The following is a 10079-nucleotide window of genomic DNA, read 5'->3' on the forward strand; positions in this document are numbered from 1 at the left end:
ACAATGAAAAAATGGTCAATGCAGCATAGTAGTAACAATCAATTAATATTTTAGTTTCACAAAATATTTCTGATAAAAAAAAACGTTCTTAAAAATATAAATTTAAAGCTGCTTCTGTAATTTGATCGTGATCTCATTAGCAATTTCAATTACCTCTTTTTTTTCTCTCTTCCTTTCTTTCTTTTTTCTTCTTTTTTTTTTTTTTTTTTTTTTTAAGAAAAATTACTAAACCCAAAAAAGTTTTTGCCTTCCAAAACTAACTTTAAAAATAAAAACATCTTCTATTACTTTTTGAAATTTTAAGTGAAATATCATACATGGTGAAAATAACATTTTATCTCTCGTTCAAATGTCTTCAATTTACCCTTTTCTAATAAACTTTTTGAAGTTCTTTTCTAATAAACTTTTCAAACCCAACTTCAAAACTTTACCTGGTTTATGCTTATTTTTTTAAGATTTTAATATGAATAATAATTAATATTAAATAAGTTTTACATTTACTTCCCGATAAGTAACGAGTATTGTGTTTTTTAATTAAAAATTAATATTAAAAAAAAAACTTTACATTTCCTTCCGAGTAAAAACTTTACAATTTTCCGACAAATGTTGTGTTTGATTCTCCCAATTTTTTAATTCTTAAGGGAATTTTCATGTAAGAACTTATTTTTTTTACCAGTATTTTTTTCAATCCTTATAAGAAATCTCAGCAAAACTTTTTTTTCCAATATTTTTTTTTTCTCTAAGGTTTAAAATTGAAGCTGGGTTTGAAAATTTGTATTAGAAAAAGGTAAAATTGAAGATGCATGAATAAGGGACATTCATTTTCACCATGTAGAGCCCTCTCCTTAAAATCTCAAAATAAGAAAGAGGTTAGAAAAAATAGTTTTAAATAAGAGGTTAATTTTATAAGCTAAAAGCCCTTTTAGGTTAAAAGTAGCAAACTTCTATAAAGCTGCCTCATTTAGACTTGATCAAACAATCATTCAATTTCTACAATAGCCAAACTGTCATCACCCTTCAATTTTCTTTTTCCTTTTAAATTGAACACTAATTGATGATACTGCAGTTCCCTAATAACAAATTTAATTATATTTTGAATAGGATAAATCAGTAGTGATTAATTTTAAATATATTTAAAAGATTTCAAAAGTTACAATATTTCCCTGTTCAATAAAACAAATTCACAATTTGGTATCGAAATAAAGATATTTTAGAAGGCTTTGACAAATATGGTAAAAGAATGAACAATCTTAATCCTTTTCCTCGTATATACAGAATAAGAATATCGAATAAGATTAACCTGATCTTGTATATAATTCAGAAGTACAAAAAATGCACTTGCATTTTGCGGTAAAACAATACACCAAGCAAATCCCAAAATTATATGAGTGTAGATCTTTGGATCAAAGACATGTGAAACAGCTCGAACCTCAAGATCGGGTGGTTAAAACGAAACTTGAAATTAGCACGGAAAATGAGTAAACTTCCACCAGCATGTAAAACCTGGTTTTGCCGTCTGCGTCGATTAGTGATATGCATATTAGGAAAACTATACATATTAGTTCTTGACATTGTTTGTTAAGTTAGCATCATTTCTTACATTTCATCTTTTGGAGGTTGTTTATTGTCATTGTGTAGCCTGAAGTGCCAACAGAACAACAATAACTTACTTGATTTGGGCACTGGTGCTGGTTCTACCCCATTCACCATGCACAATGTGTTGAAATCATGATCAAGATGAGAAGCCACAATTTTCTTCTGCAAAGAGAGGAACATGTTTTAAGATTATCATTCCGAGGTAACAAAATACTTGTGTGTTTGAAAATGGAGAAGGTAATTGTATCTTGAACACTTTAAACGAGCAAAAATCCAAACCGTCACAACCCTATTCATCCAAATACAAAAGATTTATAAGAACTGTGATATGACCAAGCTTAAAGGTCAGCAGGAAAAGTGAATAATAGAAAACTTTGGGATGAAAATCCACAATTCACCATCAAGAATCCAATGATCGATAAGAATTTTGCTTTTAGTTTTCTATTTTTGAAATTTATGTATGTTTTCTCATTAGTTTCCTTACACCACGGTTCACATTCGTTAAACAAACATTTGAATTCTTTGTCAAATTCCCAAAAAAAAAAAACAAGTTATTTATTTTATTATTTTTTATAAGAAACAAATTTTATTGATGTATGAAATTTACAAGACCGAAGCCTATACCAAACGAGTTACAAAATACTTCTCCAATTGGTCAGAAGAGATGATAAATTGTAAGAACTATAGAAATATGTACATTTGCACCAAGTCATAGCATAAAAGATAATAAGATAAAAAAAAACTATCAAAAGAACGGCCCTTTTCATTGAATAGACGATTGTTTCTCTCCTTCCATGTAACCCATAAAAAGGCGCGAATAAGATGCATTCACATGATCTTCTTCTTGTTGGTGAAGGGGTGTCCATTGAAAGCATAAGAGAGGAGATTGATAATGTCATTGGACAATGCAGTGAGCCAACCAAAAGAGAAGAAAATCTCCTTCGAAAAACCAACGGCATATTGGCAGTGGATAAATAGGTTGCTAGGAGAGTCAAAATCAGATTTGCAAATGATACAACAATGAGAAGAGAGTCATGTGAGAGAACTTTCTTTGGACCCTATCACAAGTGTTGATGGCGTTATGGCTAACTTCCCTATGGAAGAATTTGATCTTCTTGGGATAAAAGTCCTCCCATATTGCTTCATGAAAAGGGAGAATATTGGAGGCCATAGTAGTTCCCAAATCCAGAGAAAGGAATTTAGTGGAGAATGTACCTTTTTTGTCCAGTTGCCAAATCCATTTATCCTTCGATGTGTTGAACTGGAATCCATTGAGACATTCCATTAGATCCATCCATTCCTCAAACTCCTCATCCTTAAGGTTTCTCCTATAGCATCAGAGGACTATCCCTCAATCGAATTCCATTTCTTTAAAAAAATTTAAAATAACCACTTTCATTGAGAAAAAAATGAAAGAATACAAGAGCAACAAAAACAAGCCACAAAAAGAGGAGAACCCGCTAGAAAAAGAGGCTCCAGCTAAGTAAAATAACTACTAAAGGATAGTTAGCCCAAAGAGAAACATGATAACGTACAAGGAACCAAATCTCACATGGGTCCCTCTCCACATCTCTAAAAATTCTATTGTTCCACTCACCCCACAATACCCAAAATATAGCACACATCCCCACAAGCCACAAAAAACGACTCTTCTCCCCCCGAGGCGGGTTGAGAAGGTACTCTCAAGCAACATTCCCACATCTCTGTGGCGGGCCCCCAAAACTCCAAGAAACAACAAGTCCCAAACCAAATTGAGAACTCACAATGCCTAAGAATATGGTCTAGGTTTTCCTCAACCTTCCGACAGAGGATGCAACAGAAGGGACCCACAAGCAAGGGCATCTTCTTCTTAAGACGATCCATAGTGTTAGCACGGTCATGTAAGACTGCCATCTAAAGAACCTCACTTTTCTAGGAATCTTAACCACAACACCGAAAAGACAAACAAACCTAAGGGAGAAGAATCAATCAACTGATGTTTGAAAGACTTACCCATGAATCATTCCAAAGCGGTCAGGATTCCAAAACCTCACGTCATTTCTCCCACGCCTAAAAGGGTGACTCTCAAGTAAGGAAAGAAGCTCAATCACCTCCATCATTTCCCTAATAGAAAGAGCGCAATGGAACACGAAAGAAGAAGAATAGGAGCTCTCCGACCACACAAGTAAATCAGAAATAAAATGGGTTTTGAAATCTGACAAATGACACAAACGGGAAAACAAGGAACAAAGAGGTCTCTCCCCCACCCAATGGTCTTCCCAAAAATAAGTTTCCAATTGAACAAAAATAGGGAGCTCCTTAGAAAACATGGATCTATGAATCAAGTCCCATAGATCATGAATGGCGGATAGTTTTTGTTTGGAAAGAGAGTATAGTCGAGGGTACACATCTTTGAGAGGAGAGTTCCGCAACCAACGATCCAACCAAAAGGAAGTTTTTAAAAATCACTTTCTTTATTTTTCAAAACTTGGCTTGGTTTTTCAAAATATTGGTCGGAAGTGATAAAAAAAAAAAAAGAAACTTATAAAGTGAAAGTAGTATTTATAAACTTATTTCCAAAAATCAAATAGTTATCAAATGGGACCTTAGTTTTAGACCTTTTATGCAATAGTGACATAAGAATGAATTTTTTATAAAAGTCAAAACATAGAGCTAAAAATACGATATGATACGAGACTACAAGAATTGCCCATTCGTTCTTAAAAATAAGAATGAATCGGTAAGGATGCTAATTAAAGAACATGAAAAACACAGTAAGATGTTTAAGAAACTACCAAATAACTTTCAACATTGAAGAAACTACCAAATAACTTTCAACATTGACCATTCAGGACATGAAAGAATACAAAAGGGCAAACAAAAAACATCCCTTTGAAAATAAAAATAAAGCAAAATCTTGCCCATCCCTAGTATTGAACTCACGACCCAGATATCCAGACGCACCTACTCACCAACCTGACTAAGCACCTTTTGAAGTAATTATCGATGCTTGTTATATAATATTTTATTGGTCAGTTCAATTTTCCATTTTTTGCCTGGTCCCAAACCAGACAGCAAATTTTCGGTTTGATATATTTTCAGCTCAAAACCGCCAAACCGACCGGTTTCAACCTAAACCAAAGAGAGGTTTTGATAGATTTAAGCGGGATTTTCGATTTCTCAATTTTTCCTTGCACCCCTAGGCTGCCATATTGTTATCAAGGTCATTTAATAGAGATTTTGTAGAAAACTGACCTGTTTTAGCCATCTTCCAAGCCCATTGATCCTTTTCGATCAAGCTACCGAGGTTTTCTTTAGCTTCTCTCTGTGTATGATGTTGGGATTTGTTAAAATTTAGTCTTGGGAGAACTAAAAGATTACATCAATCGAAGGGAATTCTGGATTTAGTAGATGGATACATATGGAGAGCTTGTTCATGGAAGCATTCATCCAAAAAGAGATGGACACTGATTTTGATATTATTTTTTTTAACGTGGCTCAATTTCTTTAAACCTACATCCATGAGCCACCCAGAAATTAAAATTCACTCAATTATTCACAACACAGTTATATGTTTGATTTAGGCTAATAAATAAAAAGTTAGCCGTAATTTGTTTTATTTTCTTCCAAACTCTCAAGCCCCCTGTTCTTTTGAAAAATTGTATTTCTAATCAACTAATTGTAGCTTGAAGGCTATACATAAATACATATCCATATTTTCTGTTCCATTTAATAAAAGCTTAATTTAGACAGCAGTAAACATAATGAGATGAGAAGCCGCTATAGCTCCATCAATTATGAGCATCTTTCAAATACATTTGAAACTAAATCCTACCATTAACATGACAGAATAATAATCTGAGTAAGACAGATAATCCAAGTACCTCGAAAGAGCTGAACAGTCCACAAGCTTGATCTGTTATTTCCAATAAGGATGTCTCCTGCAGATGATGGACAAGGGGATTTTCTTATAATCATAAACATTTTTTCCCCCAAAAAAAGAAAAAAACCCATCTAGATAACGGACGGGGGGATCAAACATTTCTTCACTAACAATGTAGTGTCTATCTCATACCATCAATGAATTTTTTTTCTTATCCAAAAATACAAAGAAACAAATATGACATGTACATATGCAAAATGACCTTATTTTTGCTGAATGACCGTAAAATTTCAAAATACATTTTCAATATCCTTGAACCGAAAGATTTTACAGGGGACTTTGACTTTCTGTATTCAAATATATGAATGAAGAATCACCTGCTTACAGAGAAACCCAAGAGATGAAATGTACTGTCGTGTAAAATTTAGGCCATAACGTTCAGTGAGTGACTTAGTTATATCATCAGTACAGGTTCCTTGAGCTTGTCAACTTCAGGTTCCTGATCCTTCCTGTAATCCTACATTGAAAATTGATAATGATGAATGACAACAACCAGTCAACCAGTAAAAGATCAATTTAATAATGGCAGATTTAAGGCTTTAGAATGATTTAGGCATGCATAGAATAATTAATGTTGACCTACGAAAGATTTAAATAGCCGGAAATCAATCAGTAAAAGTTAATTAAAAAAATTCTAGAACAAAGATGAACACGAGAAGGATGTGATGGATGTCCAATGAATTTGTATATTTAATACTTTTGAGAAAGAAACACTCTAGATGAACATGAGATTTAAATACCTTCATCAGACTGATATATCTCCATGAACCATGGGAGACTATAGCACAAATACTACAACCTAATAGGTAGACAGACACACATGTATGCATGCACATTGCGAAGAAAAACCTCATCACACTGATTCTCACAAGATTTTAGCCCTCTATGAAGCACAGATATTTTATGTGAGTCAGAGAATCGGTATCCAGATACTGATACTCTCATATATTTCCAATTTGGCATATCTATTTTTTATATATATATAAATATTTCTAGATATGTGAAGTGGATACTCTAGACCTTAAAGCAACTCATCTAATCTTTACTACAAGAAACTAAGCAACATATTTAAAAGGCCCTACCCAAGCCCAAAACAAATAGGAAAAAAAGAAAAAAGAAAAAACCAAACTTTAGAATCATCTAATCTTCATCTTCATGCCTAAATCCCCACAAAACCACAAAAAATAACCCACTTGAAAATCTTCAACAATTCAACGAGAAATTTTCGTTTATCTTCGTACTTCTCCCACTAATCTTCTTCTCTGATCAATCTGACTCTAACGTGCCACCAACCTTCTTCTTTGTATTCTTTTGACTATCATCGTTTAATATCTCTGACATTACTTTTTGTATTTTATTTCAATGTTTGTATTTGTATTTTATACCATTATTCTTAACTTCACAGTAGAATACATTTAGAATCTTTTATGTTAAATTTACATAAATCCTAGATTTTTTTTAATAAAAAAAACTTACCAATGTATCCGCATCCAAGTTTTTTAGAAATTGGTGTATTGTCATATCCTATCGTATCTGTATATGCAGTGTTTTTAAATGCCCAAGGCGCCTTAAGGCGCAATGGCCCTCTGGAGCCTAGGCGCAAGGCGCACAAAAGCGCGGGCTTTTTTTTGTGAGGCGTACTATATATAAAAATATTACATTAAAAAGAGAGAGTATAATTGAAGTGGAAATGTGGAAAAAAAGGGACCCAAAACACAAGAAATTTTACATTTAGGTTTGGTAAACTTAATCCTTTTAGTTAATAAAGAAGGAAAATCCTTAATTATTACTATTTTTTAAAAATAATTGAAAAGTCCCAAGGCGCAGGGCTTTGATCCTTGGGGCTTCACAAATGGCGTGCGCCTAAGGCGTGCATTATTTTATGAGCCTCGCTTTTCCAAGGCGAGGCGCCAGACCTGCGCCTTGGGCCTAGGCATGCCTAGGCGCGCGTCCAAGAGGGCTTTTTAAAACACTGCGTATATGTGCTTCATAGTTGACCCTCTTCTTCTCTAAAGCCACATATTCCTCTTATCAAATTGACAAATTCAACCAAGGAGCTTTGGCCCCCTTCTTGGAAGGATGTGGCAGCAGAAGGATATGAAGATTGGATCAAATTTTTGAATGATTTAGATCTCGTTTGGTAACCATTTTGTTTTTTGTTTTTTGTTTTTTGTTTTCGAAAATTAAAAGACACTATGTCCATCTCCAAATTTCTTCATTTATTATCTATCTTTTACCAATGGTTTAAAAAACCAAGCCAAATTTTGATAACTAAAAAAGTAGCTTTTAAAAAATTGTTTTGTTTTTAGAATTTGGTTAAGAATTCAACCATTGTACTAAAAAAAGATGCAAATCATTGTAAGAAATTAGGAGGAAATATGCTTAATTTTCAAAAATCAAAAACAAAAAATGAAATGGTTACCAAATACGGCCCTAGAGTTTTGATTGCACATATAGCATCAATTGGTTGAGAGATCAAGCGATGGGTCCCATTCAACCCTCTATAACCCTTGTCTTTTCAGAAAAAGGAAACTACAGGATGAAATTATTCTAGTCTTAAAAATGGACTACAAAAGAGACTAGTATACTCCTCTTTAAAGATAGACGAAATGTAAAAAATTCAGCAACTACAATTTTTCCTTTAGGTTGAGCCATGATGCTAGTTAACTCTAAATTACATGCGATGCTTAGAATTCTATTACTATGATGCTACTAATTTTTCTCTTTCCTTTCCCATCCTAGAAACATTTGTCAGTCTAGAATTCAAGTAGAAACTGTGGTAACAGAAAATCCTGGGAATTTTTATTATATATACAGCCAACAGCCTGGTTTATTAATTATTCTTCCATCGTCCATCATCACATGCTCAAGTTTTAAACACCTGCAATAAATAGAGACGTAGAAAGACTAATGAAAGAGAACATTTTAATACATGTTCTTGATGATTATCTTTCCAACTCTGTCCCTCTTGCTTACCTCAACACCTTGTTTCCACATATCAAAATCTCACGCCCAACCCTCAACCCCACCTTGACAAATACATAGTTGGACAGAACCTGAAGATGAATCCTGTGGAGGTCTTACTATATGTCTGAAGTTTCTCCTACCGTGGCTGTTTAAAAACAAGTTATGTATTATGCCTATGCCTACAACGAAGAAACCTCAAACAACAAAGAAGCAGAGTACGCTCATCAGGGAAATATCAGACCTCATCTCCTCAATAATCTATGATGAACCTCCTCCTCCACACAGCAAGGTCGGATCATCCCTCTTATATGATTATTCTTTCTTGGAATGTCAAAGGGCTTGGCGACCGAGAAAAAAAGAGCTCTCCACAAGTAGGAAATCACCTAGCACAACCCCATGATAGCACTTCAGGAGACAAAAACAGACAGTATAAATCAAGTTTTCGTAAAATCTTTATGGAGCCCCGTCAAATTAGATGTTCTTTGCATGCTAATGGCTCATCAGGAGGAATTCTTATCATGTGGAATGACCTATCTTTTACAATATCTAAAATCACTCAAGTGCTATATTCAATTCTCCATTTCAATCGTGCAATAAAAAAAACATTAATGTTCAAAACGTAAGATGTTTATTTATGAATCAAATCGCCAATCATTCACAAAAATACTTAAATCCACACAACACAAAAACATGAAGATAGATTGAAACGTAGCCAATTTAAACAGCAAAAAATGGTGAAATGAATGAGAGATGATGAAGAGAACCTGGCAACAGTCGACAGATGCTAATTGATACCGAACGGTACTTCTTCGACTCTCGAATTAGGTAATAAGAATAAGAAAACTAGAAGAGAAAACGCCATTGCAATGTGCTTCGTTCCTGCAATCGATTCGGGGCAAAAGACAGCAAGAAGAATAAATAATACAACGGCAGAGAACGCACCGAGAAACTGATAACTGACAAAAAAAAAAAAAAAAAAAAGCCAAAAAGAAGAACAGAGCCATATGTACACACCGGAACTGTGTTGGCAACGAGGGTGAACAGATGTGAATGCCAAATGGTGGATCTGAACGACGAGGATATCAAGGAAATCAACTGACGGCAACGATGAGCGTGGGCGACGACGACGAGCGTGGGAGTGAGATGAAGTTCAGAGCTGAGAGTCTGAGAGTGAGGGAGGAATCCGGAGGGGAGAGTGTTGGGAATGGGGAAATTTGAAAAGATGTGGTTGGTTTCTAAACTATTTAGCCAAATATGATAGTTTTAGAAGTATTTATATTAAAATGTGTTGAAGTTGGTTGTTTCGAGACTATAATATATTCAGAATTACTAAAATCTAAGAGATGTTAGATGAGTAAAGAATCGAGGACGAAATGAAAATGTGATCTAATTAGATTGATATTAGAAATTAGGTCCAAAATGTAAACGGTGGAAATATACAATAATCACTACGTTAAAAAAAAAAACAAAAACAAATACAAAATCCAAAATTTCTAACTTTCACAATGTATTCATAGGATCATATCATGTATATACATAAAGATGCATGTAAACAAACCTACTAATGTCATAAATGTTGGTGTTTCAGTAGATA

At 33.9% G+C, this 10079-nt stretch overlaps 1 long non-coding RNA gene across 7 annotated transcripts; it reads right to left on the bottom strand.

Moving 5' to 3' along the window:
- Positions 1 to 1187: 1187 nt before the first annotated feature.
- Positions 1188 to 9741, bottom strand: LOC120084248 (uncharacterized). 7 transcript variants are annotated; one of them, XR_005483609.2, is made up of 10 exons: positions 9500 to 9731; positions 9250 to 9364; positions 8727 to 8868; positions 8495 to 8630; positions 5836 to 5975; positions 5460 to 5516; positions 4831 to 4900; positions 2812 to 2924; positions 1671 to 1758; positions 1188 to 1516 (listed from the first exon to the last, which is right to left on the bottom strand). It is a non-coding gene; the product is annotated as an uncharacterized LOC120084248 (long non-coding RNA). The 7 variants fall into 7 exon arrangements; XR_005483606.2 differs by having other exon boundaries at positions 1601 to 1758; XR_016531079.1 differs by lacking the exon at positions 8495 to 8630 and having other exon boundaries at positions 1601 to 1758; positions 9500 to 9741.
- Positions 9742 to 10079: the final 338 nt, after the last annotated feature.

Source organism: Benincasa hispida, chromosome 8, assembly GCF_027475165.1.
Source record: "Benincasa hispida cultivar pf3 chromosome 8, pf3_genome.v1.1, whole genome shotgun sequence".
NCBI lineage: Eukaryota > Viridiplantae > Streptophyta > Magnoliopsida > Cucurbitales > Cucurbitaceae > Benincasa > Benincasa hispida.